The following is a 23,071-nucleotide window of genomic DNA, read 5'->3' as shown; positions in this document are numbered from 1 at the left end:
ACAGGCATCGTGCAGGAACAGATAAAGGCCGTGAAATAACTGCCAACTGTCGTCTGCTCGGGCAGTTATACCATTAGCCACGCCCATTACCCCACCTTCCCGGCAGGCCTCCTCCAATCAGAGGCTGTGCCCCACCCAGGGAGGAGCCTTGGGCTTTCCAGAAAGTTCCACAGCCTCTGATTGGTCCCAGACCAGCCTTCCTGGGCAGGGGTAGGGGCAGGGAACTCCTGGAGTCCATGCAGTATGCAGAGGGCGGGCTTGGTGGAAAGTCGTTGATGATGAGCACTGCCTGTTGGGACTATGGGAGACCAGGCCTTCCAGAATTTAGGTTGGCCATGTCCTGGCTTCTGAGGGGGACAGGCCCGACAGAGTTTGGGCTATGCTGGTACTGTCTCCTGCTCTCTGTTTACCAGGTTATTGAACCCTGGGTGCCTGTGACCCTGGAGTCTTTTTATTTTACCCCATTGGAAAGTACCACCCAGAAGGCACTTGTTTTTAGGCCTCCCAAGAGTTAGGAGTAAGACTGCAAATAGAGGCCCCAGTGCCATCCTCTGACCTTTTCCCACCAACCAAAGGCCTGGCACTAGAGAGAAATGCTTGAACAGACTCAGTCGGCTCCTGGGGACCCAGAGTCCTAACTGGAGGGTTTGCTAAAACCGGCTTATCTGCACTGCCTGGAAAACCCAGGCTCTGCTTCAAAGCCTCAGCATCAAGGGTCCGGCCAAGGGGAGAAAGTTGCTGAGCAGATGAGAACGCTCTCGGCCAATGAGAAGAGAATGCCTTAAAGGCCAACTGGAGGATGCCCATATATTTATATTTATTGGGCAAGTGTTTTGAAAGACCTTGTCATGAAAAGTTCAAATGTACCATTATATCTGAGCCTCCCATATCCCTTTTTAAAAAATTGATATAAAATTAATGTAGCATAGAATTAACAGTATTAAGTGTACAATTTAGTGGCTTTCAGTTCATTCATAAAATTGTGCAATCATTATCACTAACTCTCTTCCAGAATATTTTTATCACACTCAAGCTCCATACACACTGATATGGTTTAAATCTGTGTCCTACCCAAATCTCATGTCAAATAATTCTCTCCAATGTTGGAGGTGGGGCCTAGTGGGAGGTGATTGGATCATAGAGGTGATTTCTCATGGATTAATACCATCCTCTTTGATGCTGTCATGGCAATAATGAATTTTCCTGATATCTGGTTGTTTAAAAGTGTGTAGCACCTCCCTCCTCCCTCTCTTTCTCCTGCTCTGGCCGTATGAAGTGCTGCTTTCTCTCCCTTTGCCTTCTACCATGACTGGAAGTGTCCTGAGGCCTCCCCCGGAAGCAGAAGCTGCTATGTATGCTTCCTGTACAGCCTGTGGAACTGTGAGCCAATTAAACCTTTTTTTTGTTGGTTTGTTTTTGAAACAAGGTCTCATTCTGTCACCCAGGCTGGAGTGCAGCAGAAACTTCTTTTCTTTATAAATCACCCAGTCTCAAGTGTTTCTTTATAGCAGTGATAGAACAGACCAACACATTCATTAAGCAACCACTCCCCATTCTGCCCTCCCTTCATCCTCTAATTGGCTTTCTGTTTCAATGGATTTGCCTGTTCTGGACATTTCATATAAATGGAGTCATACCATAGATAACCTTTTGTGTTTGGCTTCTTTCAATTAGCATAATGTTTTCAAGGTTCATGCGTATCATAGCCTGTGCCAGTACTTCATTATTGGTAAGGCTTATATTCCACTGCATGGATATACAATATATTGTGTATCCAGTTGATGGACATTTGGATTGTTTCTACTTTTTGACTGTTAGAAATAAATCTGCTATGGACATTGTGTACACCTGCTTTTGTTTGGACATGTTTCCAGTTCTGTTGGATATGTACCTAGGAGTAGAATTGCTGGGTCATGTGGTAATCCTATATTTAGGTTTTTGAGGAACTGCCAAAATGCTTCCCACGGTGGCTGAACCATTTTGTGTTTCTACCAGCAATATATAAGGGTTCTGATCTCTCCACATCCTTGTCAACACTTGTTTTCTTTTTGCTGTGATTGTTAAATTATAGCTATCCTAGTAGGTGTGAAGTGTTATCTCATTATGGTTTTGATTTAATTTCCCTAATTACTAAAGATTCTGAATATCCTCTTATGTATTTATTGGCTATATTTTCTTGGTATGTCTTTTAAGAGAAATATCTGTTCTAGTCCTTTGACAATTGAAAAAAATTGATTTCTGTATCTTTTTGGTTTGTTATTGATTTTGGTTTGTTGTTGAATTTTAAGAGTTATTTATATATTCACAGTCCTAGACCTGGCTTTGTCTGTTTGTGATGCCGTAACCAAGTGTCATAGACTGGATGGCTTAGAAACAACAGAAATTTATTTCTCACAATTTTGGAGACTGGGAAGTTAAAGATCAAGCTGCCAGCAGATTCAGTGTCTAATGAAGGCCTACTTCCTGGTTCATACATGGCCATCTTGCAATGTGTCCTATATACTTTATTAAAGTATATATTTGGGTTATGTGGTGGAAGTAACAAGGGAGTTCTCTCAGGCCTCTTTTATAAGGGTACTAATCCCATTCATAAGGGCTCTGCCTCGTGAATTTGGGGGAAGTATTTACTTCATAGGAAGTTTCTCACCGGTATATGATTAACAAATAATTTCCCTCAGTTTGTTGGTTGTTTTTCCACTTTCTTGATAGTGTTCAACGCACAAAAGTTTTCAATTTTGACGAAGCCCAATTTATTGTTTTTCCTTTTGTTGCTTGTGTTTTTGGTATCCTATCTAAGGCTCTATTGCCAAATCCAAGATTATGAAGATTCGTTGTTTTTAATAAGAGTTATAGTTTTAGCACTTACGTTTGGTCTTTTATGATTTTTAACTAACTTTTGTACATGTTGTGAGTGGAGGTCCAAATTGATTCTTTTACATGTGCTTATCCAGCTGTCTCCCAGCACAACTTGTTGAAAATATAATTCTTTCTCTGCTGAATGGTCTTGAGACCCTTGGAGAAAAATCAGTTAACCATAAGTATATGAGTTTATTTCTGGACCCTAAATTTGATTCCATTGAGCTATGTGTCTATGCTTGTATGTATTCATAAGTCAGTTGGTAGTTCGTGTCTTCCTAGGAATTTGTCTATTTCATTTAGGTTATCTAATTTGTTGGTATATAATTGCTCATATGATTTCTTTATAACCCCATTTATTTCTGTAAGATCAATGTAATGTCCTCTCTTTTATTACCGATTTTAGTAATTGGAGTCCTCTTTTTTCTCTTGGTAAGTCTAAAGTTTTGATTTTGTTAATTTTATTTTTTTTAAAGAACCATTTTTTGTGCTTGTTCATTTTCTCTATTGTTTTTCTTTTCTCTATGTCATTTATGTACACTTTACTCTTTATTATTTCCTTTATTATGTTTGCTTTGAATTTAGCTTTTTATTTTTCTAGTTTGTTATATACTTAGGTTATTGATTTGAGATATTTATTCTTTTTTAATGTGGATGTTTGCAATGAAAAATTTTCATCTAAATACTACTTTTGTTGTATCCATACATTTTGGTATGCTTTGGTTTTGTTTTCATTTATATCAGAGAATTTTCAAGTATCTCTTATGATTTATTATTTGAGCCATTGGATTGGTTAAGAATTTGTTTGATTTCTACACATTTGTGACTTTCCAAATTTCTTCTCATTATTGATTTCTAATTTTATTCCATTGTGATTGAAGAAGATACTTTTTATAATTTTATTTTTTATACTTACTGAGACTTCTTTTATTGCCAAACTTATGGTCTGTACTGGACAATGTTCCATGTGGATTTCAGAAGAACATATACTGTTCAGTTGAGTGTTTTATAGATGTCTATTAGGTCCAGTTATTTTATAGTGTTGTTCAAGCCTTCTGTTTCGTTGATCATCTCCTGTCTAGTTATTCTAGCCATTATTAAAATGATATACTGAGGTATCCAAGTATTATTGTTGAATTGTCTATTTCTCCCTTCAACTTAGCAGTTGTTATTTCATATATTTGGGGGCTCTGTTGTTAGGTACATATAATGTATAGTTGTTATATCTTCTTTCTTGTACTTTTTAGGGGAATATTATATATTTTTGAATTTAGTTTCATTCCTCCATGTTTAGAGATACAGTGTTTATAGCCATATATTGTCCTCTGATTACTGTTTTAAATATATTTTACAGATAGGATATTTAGTGGTTTAATTATCTTTTTTTTTCAAGCTCCTTTAATTCTTATTTGTATCTTAATTATCACTCAATTGTTTAACTATAGATTGTTTTAAAGTTCCAATTGGAAGGGCATCTTTTAAAATATTTTTTGATGTAAAAATCTTTGCTTACCAATTTTAATGAGATATAATTGGCATACAATAAACTTCATATATTCAAGATGTACAATTTGATTAATTCTGACATTTATAAAAACCAATGAAATCATCATGATGATCAAGATAATGAACATACCAAAAAAACTTTGTGTCTCTTTGTAATCTAGTTCTCAACCTCATTCCCCACAAGCAGCCACTTACCTGCTTTGTCACTGTGGTTAGTGTGCACTTCATATAATTTAATATAAATGGAATCATACAGTATGTATTCAATTTTCTTATAAATAATTTCACTCAGCATTGTTTTGAGATTGTTTTGAGATTAAAACATGAGTTTTAGTGTTAATTTCTTTTTATTGTTGAATTGAATTCTATCATATGGATATACAATAATTAGTTTATCTAGTCACCTGATGATGACATTTGTGTTGTTTCCAGTTCTTAGCTAACACAAATAAAGCTGCTAGGAAACTTGGAGGACATTTGTGTGAATATATACTTTTATTCTCTTGGATAAATATTTAGGAGTTGAATGACTCTATCATGTGATAAGTGTATGGTTAACTACCAGCCAGGTGCAATGGTGCACTATTGTAATCTCAGCTACCCAAGGTACTGAAGAGGATCCCCTTGAGCCCAGAAGTTTGAGGCCAGCTTGAGTACCATAGCGGGACCCCTATCTCAAAAAAAAAAAAAAAACAAAAAAAAAAACTACCAAACTGTTTTCCAAAGTGATTGTACACTTTAATTCTCAAGAGCAATATGTGGAAGTTTTTAGTTCCTCCAAATCCTTACCAATATTTCACAAAGTTAGTTTTTTAAATTTTGGTCATTCTAAAATGTGTGTAGTGGTATCTCATTGTGATTTTAGTTTGCGTTTTTCTAATGACTATGAATGTTGAGTGTTTTTTCATGTGCTTATTGCTATCTGTACTACAATTTCTCTGGTAAACTATATATTCAAATCTTTTGCCCATTTTCTTATTAGTTTGTATTGCTTTTTACTTATTGAGTTTTGAAAGTTTTTATATGTGTTACAAACAAGTCCTTTGTTAGATATATGTATTTTGCAAATATTTTCTCCTAGCCTTTAGCTTGTATTCTCATTCTCTTAAGAGACAAAGATTATTATATAATGATAAAAGAGTCAATCCACAAGGAATATTATAACAATTATATATATACATGCACCCAACATTAGAGCACCTAAATATATAAAGCAAACATTAACAGAACTAAAGGGAGAAATAAATAGCAATACAATAATAGTAGGAGACTCCAGCACCCCACTTTCAATAGTAGACACAACATCCAGACAGAAGATTAGTAAGGAAACAGAGAACTTGAATAACACTATAAACCAAATGGAGATAACAGACATATACTGAATATTTCACCCAATAGCAGCATAGGGATCTTTCATTAAGATAGATCACATATTAGTTTGTAAAACAAGTTTTAACTATTTTAATAGGGTTAAAATTATATCAAGTATCTTTTCTGACCACAATGGCATGAAACTAGAAACCAATAGCAGAAATAAAACTGAAAAATGCACAAATGTATAGAAATTAAATACATTCTTGAAAAATCATTGAGTCAAAAAAAATTGAAAAGAACATTATGAAATAGCTTGAGAAAAATGAAAATTAAAAAAAAAAACATGTAAAACTTAGAGACGCAGCAAAAGCAGTACTTACAAGGAATTTCATGGGAAGAAACATCTACATTAAAAAAGAAGAAAGATCTCAAATAAACAACCTAACTTTATTCTTCAAGGAATCAGAGAAAGAACAACAAACTAAGCCCAAAGTTAGCAGAGGGAAGGAATCAACAATAATTAGAGCAGAAATAAATGAAACAGAAAATATAAAAGCAATAGAAAAAAAGTCAACAAAACTAAGATCTGTATTTTTGGAAAGATGAGCAAAATGTTTACAAATGGACAAACCCTTAGAATAAGAAAAACAGATAAACTAAAATAAATAAAATCATAAATGAAAGAAGGGTCATTAGAACTTGTGCCACAGAAATTTAAAAAGATCATGAGACTTCTGGGAACAATTATATACCAACAAACTGAATAGCCCAGAAGAAATGGATACATTCCTAGAAACATACAATCTACCATAATTAAATCATAAAGACATTGAAAGCCTGCACAGACCTGTAAGTAGCATAGAGATTGAATTAGTAATCAAAAACCTCCCAACAAAGAAAAACTCAAGACCAGATGACTTCACTGGTGAATTCTACCAAACGTTTAAAGAAAAACTAACACTAAATCTTCTCAAACTCTTCCAAGAAGTTGAAGAGTGGGGAATACTTCCAAACTCATTTTAAGATGCCAGCACTATGTTGATACTAAAACCAGACAAAGAGACCACAAGAAAAGAAAACTATAGGCCAGCATCCAGTATCCCTGATGGATATATATGCAAAAATCCTCAATATAGTATCAGCAAACTGAATCCAATAGCATATTATAAAAATCGTACATTATGACCAAGTGGTATTTATCCTGAAATGAAAGGTTGTTCAGCATTCAGAAATTACTGTGATATGCCACATTAACAGAATAATAGATTAAAATTACATGATTGTCACAATAGATACAGGAAAAGTGTTTGGCAAAGTTCAACACTCTGTTATGATAAAAATTCTCAACAAACTAGAAATAGAAGGAAACTACATCACCATAATAGAGGTCATGTATGAAAACTTCACAGCTAACACCATACTCAATGGTGAAAAACTAAAAACTTTTCCTATAAGAGCACCAAGGCAAAGATGCCCACTCTTGCCACTTCTATTCAACATAGTATTGAATGTGCTACCGAAAGCAATTAGGCAAGAAAAAGAAAGAAAATGTATCCAATTTGGAAAGGAAGACATAAAATTATCCCTCTTGCAGATGGCTTAATCTTATATATAGAAAACTCTATAGACTGCATTAAAAAAACTATTAGAACTGGCTGGCCACAGTGGCTCACGCCTGTAATCCCAGCACTTTTGGAGGCCGAACTAATAAATAGATTCAGTAAAGTTGTAGAATACAAAAATAACAACACAAATTGATTGTATTTCTATATACCAAAAACAAACTATCTGAAGAGGAAATCAGGAAAGCAATCCCATGCACAATAACACCACAAAGAATAAAATACCTAGGAATAAACATAACCAAGGAGATAAAAGACTTGTATAATGAAAATGACTGATTTCAAAATAGTTTACATTACAAAGTTGCAATAATCAAAACAATATAATGCCAGCATAAAAACAGACATATAGACCAAAGAAACAAAACAGAGAGCCCAGAAATATGTTTGCTCATAAATGCTCAACTGATCATCCACAAAGGTGCCAAAACTACACAATGGGTGAGAGAATCTCTTCAAGAAATGATGACAGAAAACTGGATATTCACATGCAAAGGAATAAAACTGGACCCTTATCTTACACTGCCCACAAAAACCAAAATTAATTAAAGATTTAATTGTAAGACTGAAGTTGTAAAGCACCTACAAAAAGCATAGAAGAAAAGCTTCATGACTTAGTCTTGGCAATCATTTTATGGATATGACAGAAAAGCACAGGTAATAAAAACAAAAATAAATAAGTGGGACTACATTAGACTAAGAAGCTTCTGCACAGGAAGCCATTGATAAAGTGAAAAGACAAACTACAAAATAGAAGAAAATATTCGCAAGCTTTGTATCTGGTAAGGGGTTAATCTCCAAAACTCCTACAACTCAATAGAAAAAAACAAAAACAAAAAACTATTAACCTGATAGTTAGGTTAGTAAACATCAATGTTCAACATCAATAAACATCAAGGAAATGTAAGTCAAAACCACAATGAGCTAACACCCCACACCTGTCAGGATGGCTATTATCAGAAAAACCAAAGTGTTGAAGAGGATGTGGAAAAACTGGAATCCTTGTACATTGTTGGTGAGAATGCAAAATGGTGCAGCTGCTATGGAAAACGGTATAGAAAAGATCCTCAAAAAAATAAAACATAGGATTATCATATGATCTAACTATTTCATTTCTGGCTATTTATCCAAGAGAATTAAAATCAGGATATCAAAGAGGTATTAGCACTCCTCTGCTCATTACAGCATTATTTACAAAAGCCAACATGTGGAAGCAAACTAAATGTCCATAGACAGAGAGATGAATAAAGAAAACATGGTATATACATATGATGGAATACTAGTCAGCCTTTAAAAGGAAGGAAGTTATGTAATATGTGACAACATAGATGAATCTTGAGGACATTATGCTAAGTGAAATAAACCAGTGATATGATTTGGCTGTGTCCCCAGCCAAATCTTATCTTGAATTCTAATCCCCATAATCCCCACATGTCTAGGGAGAGACCTGATGGGAGGTGATTGGATCCTGGGGGCAGTTTCCCCCATGCTATTCTCATGAGAGTGAGTGAGTTCACATGAGATCTGATGGCTATAAGGCAGTTTTCCCTGCTCTTGCTCACACTTCTCTCTCCTGTCACCATGTGAAGAAGATCCTTGCTTCCCCTTCACCTTCTGTCACGATTGTAAGTTTCTTGAGGCCTCCCCAGCCATGTGGAACTGTGAGTCAATTAAACCTCTTTCTTTTATAAATTACCTAGTCTCAGGTATTTTTTATAGTACTGTGAAAATGGACTAATACAGCCAGTCACAGAAAGACTGCATGATTCCACTTATATGAGCTCTCTGGTGGTTGCCACAGAATAGGAGGAGGAGGAAATGGAGAGTTACTAATCACCAGGAATAAAGTTTCAGTCAAAGAAGATAAATAAGCTGTAGAGATCTGCTATATCACATTGTTCCTATAATCAGAAATAATGTGTTGTACACTTAAAAATTTGTTAAGAGGATAGATCGCATGTTAAGTTTCTTATAATAAAATAGTTTGATCAAGGTTGCAAAATGTATGTACAGATTTACAGGTTCTAAAAATGGTATTCAAATAAATGATAATTAATATACAGGAAAAAGAGTGTATTTTGAAGAAAAGAAGTTCTTAATTTTGATGAATCCCAGTTTACCAATTTGTTCTTTTATATGGGTCATGATTTTGGTATCATCCCTAAGAAACCTTTGCCTGATCTCCACAGTTGTAAATGTTTTTTCTTAAGAAGTTTTATGCTTTCAGATTCTACATTTAGATCATTTAGATCTGCTCTCTCTCTATATATACACATATATATTTATATATGTGAAAATACATATTTATATATAAATGTATATATACACACACACACATAGATATATAGCAGATCTAAATTTTATATATATATACACACTTTTTTTTTTTTTTTGGCACCCAGGCTGGAGTGCAGTGGTATGATCTTTGCTTACTGCAACCTCTGCCTCCTGGGTTCAAATGATTCTCTTGCCTCAGCCTCCTGCGTAGCTGGGACTACAAGTGTGCACCACCATGCCCAGCTAATTTTTGTATTTTTTAGTAGAGACGGGGTTTCACCATGTTGGCCAGGCTGGTCTCAAACTTCCAGCCTCAATTGATCTGCCCACCTCAGCCTCCCAAAGTGCTGGGATTACAGTTGTGAGCCACTCTGCCCAGCCTAGATCTGCAATATATTTTGAGTTAATTTTTGTATATGGTACAAGGTATGGATGGAATTTTTTTTTTTTTGCACATTGTGTTGGAAAAGCTGGATATCCACATGCAAAAGAATGAAGTTGTACCTTTACGACCATGAATGCATGTATTTCTGGGCTCTATTTTGTTTCATTGGTCTATATGTCAGTTTTTATGTTAGTATCATATTTTGTAATTTGTTACAGAACCATTTGTTGAAAGCTCTATCTCTTCTCCATTGAATTATCATTGAACCTTTGTCAAAAGCCAGTTGTCCATATATGTGAGGGCCTACTTCTAGACTCTTTATTTATTTCATTGATGTATTTGCCCATTTTTATGCTAATTTCACACTGTCTTGATTACTCTAGATGGTTAGGCTTTGTGTCTCCACACAAATCTCATCTCGAATTGTAATCCCTGTAATCCCCATAATCTCCACGTATCAAGGGAGGGACCGGGTAGAGGTAATGAATCATGGAGGCAGTTTCCCCCATGCTGTTCTCATGATAGTGAGTGAGTTATCATGGGTATCTAATGGTTTTATAAGGGCCTCTTCCGCCTTCACTGGACATTTCTCCTTCTTGCCACGCTGTAAGGAGGTGCCTTGCTTCCCCTTCCGCCGTGATTGCAAGTTTCCTGAGGTCTTCCTAGCCATGTGGAACTGTGAGTCAATTAAACCTCTTTCCTTTATAAATTACCCAGGCTTTAGTATTTCCTTATAGCAATGTGAGAACAGACTAACACACTAACTAGCTTTATATTAAGTCTTGAAATCAAGTAACATTAATCCTCCAACTTTGTTCTACTTTTTCAAAGTTGTTTTGGCTGTTCTAGGTCCTTTGATTTTCATATTGATTTTAAGGTCAGCTTGCCATTTGGAAAAAAAAAAAAAAAGGCTACTGAAATTTTGGTTGGGGTTGCATTAAATCTAATTGTAAATTTGGGAATTTACAGCTTAATAATAGAGTCTTCTTAATTATAAATATGATCTATTTATGTCTATTTTAAGTTATCTCATCAACAATTTATAGATTTCAATGTTAAGGTCTTGTGCATCTTTTGTCACATTTATTCATAAATAGTTCACATTTCTGATGCAATTAGAAATGGCATTTTAAAAATTTCAATTTCCTATCATTTGTTACTAATATACAGAAATACAATTGATTTTTGCATATGACCTTGTATTACACAACATTGCTAAAATCATGTATTACTTCTAGTAATTCTTTTTTTTTTTTGAGACGGAGTCTCGCTCTGTTGCCCAGGCTGGAGTGCAGTGGCCGGATCTCAGCTCACTGCAAGCTCCGCCTCCCGGGTTCACGCCATTCTCCTGCCTCAGCCTCCCGAGTAGCTGGGACCACAGGCGCCCGCCACCTCGCCCGGCTAGTTTTTTGTATTTTTTAGTAGAGACGGGGTTTCACCGTGTTAGCCAGGATGGTCTCGATCTCCTGACCTCGTGATCTGCCCGTCTCGGCCTCCCAAAGTGCTGGGATTACAGGCTTGAGCCACCGCGCCCGGCCACTTCTAGTAATTCTTATTGTGGATTCCATAGGAATCCACTCTATTCCATCGGATTTTCTACAGACAATTATGTCTTCTGTGAATAAAGACAGTTTTACTTCTTCTTTTCAAACCTGAATGCTTAATATTTTATTTCCTAGCCTTATGGCTCTAGCTATAACTTGCAGTAAATATTGAATAGAAATAGTAAGAGCAGATCTCCTTATTTGTTCCTCTTCTTGGGGGAAAGCATTTAGTCTTTCACCATTAAGTATGCTGTTATTTGTAGGCTTTTAAAAGACACTGTGAGACTGAGGAAGTCTCCTTCCTTTCCTAGTTTCCTGAGAGTTTTTATCAAAAATTGATATTCTATTTTTAAAATGCTTTTTCTGTGTCTGCAAGGATGATCACATGCTTTTTGTTTTTTGTTTCTTAATATGGTAAACTTTATTGATCGATTTTTTTAAAATGTTGAACCAACCTTGAATTCCTGGGATAAATCTCACTTGTCTTGACATATTATTCTTTTAATATTTTGTTGTATTGATTTGCTAAAATTTTGTAAAGAATATTTATATCTATGTTTATGAGGGATATTGGTCTTTAGTTTTCTTTGCTTGTAATATCTTTGTCTGGTTTTGATGTCAAGGTAATGGTTGTCTTATCAAATGACTTTGCAAGTACTCCCTTCTCTTATCATCTGGAAGAGTTGGTGTTGCATTGGTATTAAGGTTTTCTTAAATGTTTGATAGAATTCACCAGTGAAGTTGCCTGGGTCTGAAGTTTTCCTTTTTTGAAGGTTTAATGATTACAAGTTAAATTTCTTTTGTAGACATAGGACTTTTCAGGTTATCTATTTCTTCTTACATAAAGTTTGGGAATTTATGTCTTTCAATGAGATGTATTAAAATTTGTTTTGGCTCAGAATATCTTGGTTTCACTTGAGAAGAATGCATATTCTGTTATTTTTTGGATGTAGTGTTCTACATATGTCAATTAGTTCAACTTGGTTGATCGTGCTGTTCAAATCCTTTGTATTTTTACAGATTTTCTATATGTTGTATCAGTTGTTGAGGGAAGGGTATTAAGACTTTCAGCTATAATTGTGGATTCTTCTATCCAATTTTTGTTTAATGTATTTTGAAACTCTGTTGTTAGGCACATGGACATTTAGGAGTTTATGTCCTTCCAACTGATTAGATATCATTTATCATTTGAAACTTGTTAAATTACTTTCTTTATCCTTGGTAATATTCTTTGTTCTGAGATCAACTTTGCTGTTAACAAACCACTCCAGCTTTTAAAGAATTAGTTTTAGCTTTGTATATCTTTTCCTATTCCTTTGTCTTGTTTGTGTCTTTATATTTAAAGTGTGTTTTATGTCAGCAGCAATAGTGAGGCTTGCTTTTTCTCCTCAACTTTATTTCTGCCTTTTTATTGGGGTGTTTAGATGCATGCAGTGTGGCCACATGCAGTTACATGCAATGTGACTATTGATATGATTAGGTTTAAGTATATTGGCTTACAATCTGTTTTCTATTTGTCCCATATGTTCTTTATTTTCAATTTCCTCTTTTTTTTTTTTTTTTTTTGCTTTCTTTTGAATTCATTGAGCTTTTTTTTTTTTTCTTTTTGTTAATTCAATGTTCTTTTCTTTGTTGGCTTATGATCTGTAATACTTAGTTTTGCTATTTCAGTGGTTGCTTTATACTACTTTATACATAGTATGAGAGCCTTTTAATAGTGTATTCCATTTATCTCCCGCTGAACTTTAAACTATTTCTGTCATATATTTTACTATTACATATATCATAAATTATACACTACAGTTATTTTTGTTCTAAATGCAATTATCTTTTAAAGAGACTTAAATAAGAAAATCCTATACAGATAGTCTCTGACTTAATGATGGTTCAACTTATGATTTTTGGATTTTATGATGGTACAAAAACTAAATGCATTCAATAGAAAACTCCACTCTCCTATGTGGCTGAGCAGCAGTAGCAAGCCACAGCTCCCAGTCAGCCACATAGTCAGGCAGATAAACCACCAATACTTCTACAGTGTACTGTGTTGCCAGATGATTTTGCCCAACTGTAGGCTAATATTAAGTGTTCGGAGCATGTTTAAGGTAGGCTAAACTAAGCTATGATGTTAAGTAGGTTAGGTGTATGAAATGCATTTTTGACTTAAGATATTTTCAACTTACGATAGGTTTATGGAGATGCACTCCATCGTACATCAACAAACATCTCTATATTTATCCACCTGGCTACCATTTCCTCTCCTTTCATTTATTTGGGTAGATTTGTATTTCAGTCTGCTGTTATTTTCCCCTCTGCCTGAAAGGCCTTCTTTAACATATCTTGCAGTGTGACTCTGCTGGCATGCATTCTTTCAGCTTTTGCATGTCTAAAGAATTATTTGCCTTCATTTTTGAATTCTACATTGACAGTTTACTTCTTTTAGTACCTTAAAGATGTTGCTACACTGTCTCCTTGCTCTCATTGTTTCTGACAAAAAGCAACTATCTTCCTTATCTTTGTTGCTCTTCATGTAAGTTGTCTTTTTCTCTGTTGCTTTTAAGGTTTTCTTTTTATCACTAGTTTTGAGTAATTTTATTATGATTTGGCTTAGCATAGTTTTCATTGTGTTTCTTGTGTTTGGGGCTTTTGAGCTTCTTGGGTCTGTGCATTAATAGTTTTTATCAAATTCGGATTATTTTAGGCTGTTATTTTTCTTCAAATTTTTTTTGTCTCTTTCTTGTCTTTTCTTTGGAGACTCCAATTACAGGTATGATAGATGACATGAAATTGTCCTGTAACTCACTGATGCTCCTTTCATTTTGTTTTTTATTATTTCAGACATTAGAGACATTCTCTGTTTTATTTTAGATTGATTCTGTTGCTATCTGTAAGTTCAGTCATCTTTCTTTTCTCTAATGTCTAATCTGCCATTAATGCCATTCAATGTATTTTTCATGTAAAACATAGTAGTTTTCAGCTGTGGATGTTCAATTTAGAAATTTTAGACATCTTGTATGTCTCTATACCAACTTTTTTGAACATATGGATTATAATCATAACTGTTTCAATGTCCTTGCCTGCTAATTATAACACTTGTGTCCTGTTCTGGTTGGTTTTAATTGATTGATTTTTCTCCTCATTATGGGTTGTATTTTCCTGCCTCTTTCCATGCTTGGCAATTTTTTATTGGATGCCAGACATTATGAATTTTAATTTATTGGGTGTTGGACATTTATATATTCCCTATAAATACTCTTGAGCTTTGTTTTGGAATGCTGTTAAGTTACTTGGAAACAGTTAATCCTTTCATGTCTTGCTTTTAAGATTAGTTAGGTGGAATGATAGCAGCATTTAGTCTAGAGTATTCTGAGGTAAGATCCTCATGAGTACTTGACACAATTCTGCATGAATTATGAGATTTTCCAGCTCAGCTATTCAGAACAGACACAATTCTTGGCCCTGTAAACGTACCTGGCAGAGTTTCCTCTAATCCTTTAAGGTAAGTCTTTATGTGGCTTTGGGTAGTTCCTTGCATGTATGTACTGATCCGCATTCCACTGAATACTTTAGGGAGACCCTCTGCCGCTCTCCTCTCTCCGGTACTCTGTCCTATGAACTATGTCCCTCCTGATCTTCTCAGACTTTCAGTTCCTCAAGTCAGAGTCTACCTGGGCTCCCATTTCCTGCACTGAGGCCAGGAAATCCACTCAAGGGGCTCAGCTGGTGAAATTGTAGAACTATCTCATTTGTCTTCCAATTTTTCAGGTTCACTGTCTTTCATGGTTTGATGTCCAGTATCTAAAAAATCATTGTTTTAAATGTTTCCTTCAGATGTTTTTGTTGTTTGAGGCTGGAGAGTGAAGTTAGTCTCTTTTCCCTTACCTTTGGAAAGGCATTTAAAATTTTTGCCTTTTGTTTCTACTTTTACTGCATTGTGATTAGATAATTCTGTTTATAATATTCCTACCATGGAACTTACTTATATTTCCTTTGTGATCTAACATAGGAGGAATTTCAATAAATTTTTCACTTCTGCTTGAGAAGGGAAAATATTCTTTATTAAAGGGTATAGCATTTGATACATATTTATGAAATCTAATTTATCATTGATATTGGTTAAGTCTTCTCTATCCATATTTACTTTTTGCCTGACTTCTCTTGACTTCTCTTGTCCTGAAAGTAATGTGTAAAACTATCTTACCATTATTGTTTCTATTTATCCTAGCATTGCTGTAATTTTTATTTTACATATAGATGGATTTTGTATAATCTCTTACATAGATATTATTTAATTACATAGATATTATTTAATAAATAATATATTTTATTATAGATCGTTGGTTTTTGCATTATAATGCTACTATTTTTCTTGTTTAATGCTCTGTGTTCTAAATTCTGCATTGGGTGATATTAGAGTACCTACTTCTGCTTTAGAGTTATTCCTATTTAGCTAGCATAACTTTTCCCATCTTATCTTTTACATTATCTTCTTCATTAAAATTAATTTGGATCACTTTGTTTTCAATGTTTTTCTATGTATTTTTATGTGTTTCTTTCTTTATATGTCTTCCTTGCTCTTTTTAAAAGATTTCCCTTGAGATTAAAAAAAAATGTACATTTTTGTTCTAGTAGTTACCTTTTAAAATATCTTTATTCATCTTTTTTCTTACTTAACCTTTTACTATGTGGATTGTTCATTCTAAATGGTATAATTTGACACCTGCCTGTTTTCTATGCAACAATGATCTTATTCTACTTTCCTCTTTCTGTCTTTATTCTCAGCTCAAATTTTAAGTTGTATTCTTTCTACCTTGTTAGAACATACAACACTTATAAATTATTTTCTATCCTTGTCCCTGATTCTTATGTAAATCTTAGATCTACAGTAAATATACCACATGCTCACCATCATTATTTTGCCAATGTTTCCCTGTAGCAGGGTTCATGTGTACAAAGTTCTCTCACTCCTTGAATATATCATTTGTTTTTCTATAGTCTTAATAACTGAACGATGGTTTTGCTGCAATAAAGGCAATGGCTCACAGTTCATTTTCTTTTCTTTGATTACTTGAAAATAATGTTCCACTCTTGCCTTGCTTTGCAGATTTTTCTTGAATATTGTGAAGCTTATATAATTTTCATACCTTTCTAGGTATTATGCTTGTTGTGTGTGGAGGCCATAAGTATTTTTTTTCTCTTTAATAGTCTAATAGTTGTATAGGCTATGTCTCAGAATTAATCATTCTCAGTCAATTTTTCCAGGCACATTGACTCTTTCGTAAATTTAGGTTTTCTCTTATTTATATAGAGTGCTTGTATTTCATTTAAAAAAATTAGCTCTATTCCATGGTGCCTTTCACCTGTTAGAAACATCAATTTCTTGAATATGTATGAAAGAATAGGATGTAGTAGAACAGTGGAGATGGCTTTTAAATAGGAATATGGATAGTTCATTTACTATAATGGGCAGTAAACCAGAGTGTGGGTATGGATGCTTATGGAGTAGGGGAGACATGGAGGTGGATGTCTAAGGAAGGGCTCTTCTAATTGCTGTGGTTTCCTTAATGGTAAGGAAGCATGTGCTAAGCTAACTCTCCTATCTCCCACCTAAGAAACAGGATGGAGATGAGTGCATTTGCCAAATTTAGATTCATGGCCTGAACATGAATCACATATCAAAATTCATGAATGATGTTCTAGAAGGAGCTCAGAGGGCCATCAGTTCCTGATCCTTTTACTTAGTAGAAAACCCAGAGCTACTTCCTCCTGAAAACAGCATTAATGGGGATCATCAACTGTGGAAGAGATCAGTCTCAAGGATAACCTCGGAGGAATCTCAAGGACTGTCCTGTGGGAGGTGGTGGAGGCCTGCTTTGTATTGCTTTAGGAGTGGTGAGAGAAAGACACAGGCACATGAATTTTGAGTGAGCATAGGAAAGAATGTTAGAGGCCTGCAAAAGGCTGTTATGTGAAGTAGTGAAGTCTCTCTTCCAGGGAGTCTTCATTCTTCATTAAGTGGCTGGATATCATGATGTCAGGGATGTTAGGTAGGAGATACCTGGGTCAACAGGAATTACCAGATGGTCTCTGTGCCAATGCCAAGTTGACCATTCACATTCTCTCACTATCCAAGCTTACTCTGTCAACAAATCTTGTCCATTCTACCTTCGACATATATTCAGAACCCAAGCCTTTCTAACTTCCTCTACCTCAATCACCCTGGATCAATAAGCAATTTTCTCTCTCCTGAATTACTTTAATAGCCTTTTAGATGACTTTTCTGCTTCCTTCTTGGCCCCACTCCCCTATCCCAATCTCTTTTCAATAGCAGTCAGATGGATCCTGTTGAATTATAAGTTAGATAGTATCACTCTGCATCAAGCTCCACATTGATGCCCCATCTCACTTAGAGTAAAAGCCAAAGTCCTAATCACAGTCTACATGGCCCATGTGACCTGCTCCCTCTCCTGCCCATCTCCAACTTCATCCTCAACTCCATTCCTTGCCACCTGCAGTCCTGCTCACAGGCTCCTGGCTTTCCCACACACCTGCCAGGAGCGTGCCCTCATCTCTTACAGGGTGCTGGCAATTTCCATTCCAGGAATGCCTCAGGTATTTGGAGAGATCGCCTTTTTTAAACCTTCTCTTCAGATATCATTACCTATTCAAAGAGGTCCTACCTGTCCACTTTTATCAAAAAACATTCCCATCCTTTTACGTTCCTGAATTTTTCACAATGGCACTTATTACCCACATATAATATATGACATTACTTGTTCATAAGGTGTTACTGCCTTGCCTGATAGTAGTTTTGTCTATTTTTTCGTGTCTAGAAGGGGCCTAGCACAGAATCCGTGCCTAAGAAATATTTGTTACATGAATGAATAAGTGAATAGGTGTGATTGTGTTTTTATAGGGATACGGGACAATGTGACAATAAGCCAGGGCTTGATTCCTTCCTTCTGGAGGGAGGAGAAGGACTTGATAGGACCTTACCATTTTCCTGTGTTCTGTTCTGGGTAAGAGGAAGTAAACATGTGGCAGCCTCTCTCTCCCACTGATGATACAACCTCGATAGAGTGCATGGTGCAGCTATTTGAATAATCTGAACAGTAAATACCAGCAAGTGGATGGCTGAAAACAGCCAGGATTCCAAGTACCACAAAACTGCTGGTGAGTTGTGCACACTTTTTCCTCTGGAATCTCTAGAGCAGAACTCAGCATGGCCTGAAACCCAGGAGTGAGCAGCATGGTGCAGACAGACAGATGCAGAAGAAAACCTCTGGTTCTGGCTCAAGCAGTGGATAAGGAGACTCCTAAAACTCAGAGCCTGGGGGGACCCCTGATGGTTTTCTTTACTTTCTCTCCATTCTCATGTTCCAGCCACCAGAGAATGCAAGAGAGGAGTAGCAGTGGCAGTAAATGTGGCATCAACAACAACAACAACAACAAAGCAGAGATTAGGACTCTGAGGAAGGGAAACCTATATTCGGGCCTCAGGGTGCTCTTTCTTCCTGGCTGGGGGTCATATGCCACCTGTGGGCACCTCAGGACTCCTGATAACCTCCCTCTTACCTGTTGCCTTTTTAGCCCAGGATCAGTAGGTATGGGGGTGCACATGCTCTTGAGGACACAGCAGCTGTCACATCAGGGAGCCTGGCTCCAGACCCCTCTGTAAATATCCCATGGCTGGGCCCTGCCCATCACCCCACCCAGGCCTCCTCAAATGAGGAGCTAAAGCCGGCCCAAGGGGCCAAAGTGCAGAGGGTAGGGATAATGAGTAAAACCTGTCATGGTCCCTGAGTCAGCCATGACACAGGCAGGGGAGGAGGGTGGGGCTGGGACAAAGCTGGATCTCAAGGGAGTTAGGTTTGCTAGCCTAGGAGAGGGGAGCGGAGGAGATGCTCTAAGATGTGGCTTTACCAAATGTTTCAAGGACACGATGGACCAAGCAATGGCACCTGTGATAAAAGATTGAAGCCCAGGAGGTGGGGCTCCTGCTAATCTCAGTTGACTATTCTAAGGCTCTACAAAAAGGAAGGTTCTTAGCAATGTAGATGGGGCTTTTTGGGTAGGAAAGGGAGAAACTGGTATTTCTTTACACAACTTCTGCGAAGCACCTCATATGTGCTATGATAACTAATCCTCACTAAGCCCATGACACAAAGACTCATGTTTTAGATGAACAAGCTAAGATATAAAAAGGTTAAACAAGAGACATCCAAGGTCACAGTCCTAGTAAGGGACAGGGCTGAGTAAGCCTTTAGTAAATATATTCTCCTACCCCAGTATGAAACCCAGAAAAGTCCTTCATGTCCCAAGTCATGGATCCTAACCCATGGGCCATGAACTTTAGAAGACAGAGCCCAGCAGCAATGTGAGGGAGATGTAGAAATCAAAACAACTCACATTTAGTAACTTGCTGAATGCTAGACACTCTTCCCCGTGTTGTAAGAAATGGAAGAACATAGGCCCATGACTTTGAGGTCTTTACAAGCCTCCCTGAAGAATTAACTTCTCGAGCTGACAGACAGGCATGTTTTCACAAATTTACCAGGTACCTGTGACTCTGAGGAACACACCGCCTGGGCAAGGATGGATTGGCCAGAAAATCACTCAGTCCAAGGTGGTTCTTACAGCCAGAAGAATTCACGGGTGCTCTTAGTGGTTCTCAGACCTGCTTGTCTCATTTCTTAAAGCTCAACTAATGCCTTGAAGAGGAAGAAATTAGCTTTCCGTCCAGTTAAGAATGACTATTCTTCATTCTTAACTTTATGGCACAGTAGCTCATGCCTGTAATCCCAGCACTTTGGGAGGACAAGGTGGGAGGATCATGAGGTCAGGAGTTCGAGACCAGTCTGGCCAATATGGTGAAACCTCGTCTCTACTAAAAATACAAAAATTAGCCAGGCTTGGTGGCACGCGCCTGTTGTCCCAGCTACTCAGGAGGCTGAGGCAGAAGAATCGCCTGAACCTGGAGGTGGAGGTTGCAGTGAATGGAGATCGCACCACTGTAGTCCAGCCCGGGCAACAAAGTGAGACTCCTTCTTAAAAAAAAAAAAAAGAGTGACTGTTTTTTCTGAGGACCAAGGAGGCCTGGGGGAGCAAACTCCTTTGGAGTTTGGGGGATGTGGTTGTGTGAGCTTGTGGGGGAGGGCAAACAGTGTGGGCTATAGGGTGGTGGCCTGGGGAGAACAAGAAGGTCCTTCAGCAGCCTAGATAGGGGGAAGCTGCTCGTCTCTTTGTGAGTGAGGGAAGTGGGGTTTTATTCTATGACCTTGGTTCCTTAATTTGTAAAATGGCGTTGGAGAAAGATCTAGCTCAGGGGGTTGTATATTTATAAACTGTGAAGTGCTAAAGTAATTAAATGAATAACACATAGACTTGGAGAAGTGGAAGTGCTAACGGCCTCCATTATATTAATTATATGCATCACTGAGCACATTGTAATCAATGGCAGCATATTAATGATAACATTGGGCATATTGGGTTCTAGAATCACTGAACTGGCACAGCAAGTATTTCAGAGGCCATCCAGCCTGGTCTTCCTTATCTGATGTTAGAATTCTCTGTAAGATATTTGTGCTAAGGAGTACTAATATTTTCCTCAGTAATACTGGGCATGTTGAATGTCAGAGTTCAGCCAGGGCCTTGGGAGAGTGGGTAATCCTGCCTGTCTCCCATGAGGCTTCCCCAGGTTGACCAGAACCACTCTTGCCCTCCTAGATCCCTGAGCACAGACAGGTTTGGCATCCAGAGTGGGCTGTGGTCATCATCTGAATGGAAAAACCAGCTAGGAGTCAGGGCTTAGACTGGAGAAAATTTCTAAGGAAGTGGAGCCAGCTGCTTACTTCCCCCAGGCCCAGCAGGAAATTGAGCCTTACTGTCCCAAATGTCAACTGAAAGGCATCCAAGAGCCCTTGATATAACTTCAGACATAAACAACATAAGCATAGGGTCCCAATTCCCTGGGAGTCACCTCCCCACCCACATGAGGATGGCACTGCTGCCACAGTCATCTGTGACCCAAGAGTCATCCTTTCCACTATTCTTGGCACTATCACCAAGAAACCACACCAGGGAAGAATACTACCCCATAGCTCTCCCCAGCCTTGCCCAGTGTGCCAGTGGTGAAGAAGCCATTCCTTAGTGTTCTAGAACTTCCTCTGCAAAACATAATCATGCATAAGAAGATGGTCCCCACTCCCAGCACATCACAGCTCTGCTCTAGGGAACCTGCAGGGTGACAGGAGGCCATCGATCCTCTAGGAGAGATGGGAGTCCCTCCCTTTTATTCTTATCCTCCTTCTGTCCCAGATACAGTTCATCTGGTTGGGGTGGAAAGTAACAATAAACTCTTGTCTTAATCCTCTTCACCCCCAAGCACAACTTCAAGCAGTAAGAAATACAATATAAAACCTTCATTCAAGAACACTGTTCTCCCCATCCTGATGCAAGGGTGGCTCTGTTGGAACAAGAGTGGCTGGCCAGGCCTTTTGAACCACGGGAGAAGATGTTCTGGGGTCAACTTCAAGACAGGACTGGCAGTACTGGGACATTTGGCTGAGAATCGGGGGCCTGCCCAGGTAAAGAGCTTCCCCGCTATGGATGTAAATGGAGGGGAACAGCTGAGCTGCAGGAAGGGAAGAAAAGGAAAGCGAGGAGCAAGGAGGATGGAGGCACACTTTCTCCTCATGTTGGGATTCCAGCTCACATCCCAGTCCTTCCCCATGAGCAGTCATGAGAACCTCACCCCGAGAAAGGAGGCCGCAATGGGGCTTTTCTCTAGGTGCCCTAGCTCTCCCCGCCACTGAAGTTGGAGACTAGACACCTTGGGTGGTGGACGGGCAGAAACAAAGGCCCCATGTCCTATGAGCAGATCCCTCTACAGGTACCTGGGGCTCAGATGGTATAAGACAGGCGGGAGGGAGCTTGGGTAGGGTCAGGTGGTTGCTCCCCAGAATTGGAAAATGTGGCTTTTCTGCATGCATTTCTTTGGATGGGTGAGGTTGTCTCCTGCCCTGTGTTCTTGCTTGACCAATAATCACAGGCTTTGATTCTTGTGAAAGAACAAGAAAGTCAGGAGACATCTGGAAGAAAGGCAGCAGCAGGAAGAGCAACACTGATGCAATACAGTGTCAGGTACAGCCCAGCTTACTGTCCCCAACTAGGCAGCAAGATCAATCAGCCTCCCACACAGAAACCAGCAGAATGGGGCATTGTGATTTTGATCATTTTTTTTTTTTATTGTATTAAGAACACTTAACTTGAGATCTGCTCTCTTAACAAGTTTTTGAATGTACAATAAGGTATTGTTAACTATAACAATGTACAACAACATTGTACAGCAGATTTCTAGAATGTATTCACCTTGCATAACTGAAACTGTGTACCTATTGAATAGCAACTCTCCATCTCCCCCTCCTCCCAGTCCCTGGCAACCACCATTCCACTCTCTGCTTCTGTGAGTTGGACTATTTTGGATACTTCATATAAGTGGAATCCAGCAATCCCACTCCTGGGTATTCATCCAAAGGAATTAAAATCAGGATCTCAAACATGCACTT

General features: G+C 37.6%; 1 protein-coding gene across 1 annotated transcript in view; it reads right to left on the bottom strand.

The window, feature by feature from the left end:
• TDRG1 (testis development related 1) overlaps positions 1–23,071 on the bottom strand; it is a 44,878-nt gene that overhangs the window by 1,565 nt on the left and 20,242 nt on the right.

The sequence above is a fragment of the Theropithecus gelada genome, chromosome 4 (genome assembly GCF_003255815.1).
Source record: "Theropithecus gelada isolate Dixy chromosome 4, Tgel_1.0, whole genome shotgun sequence".
Taxonomy (NCBI): domain Eukaryota; kingdom Metazoa; phylum Chordata; class Mammalia; order Primates; family Cercopithecidae; genus Theropithecus; species Theropithecus gelada.
The sequence above is the reverse complement of the archived record's forward strand: the minus strand, read 5'-3'. Positions and strand labels throughout refer to the sequence as shown.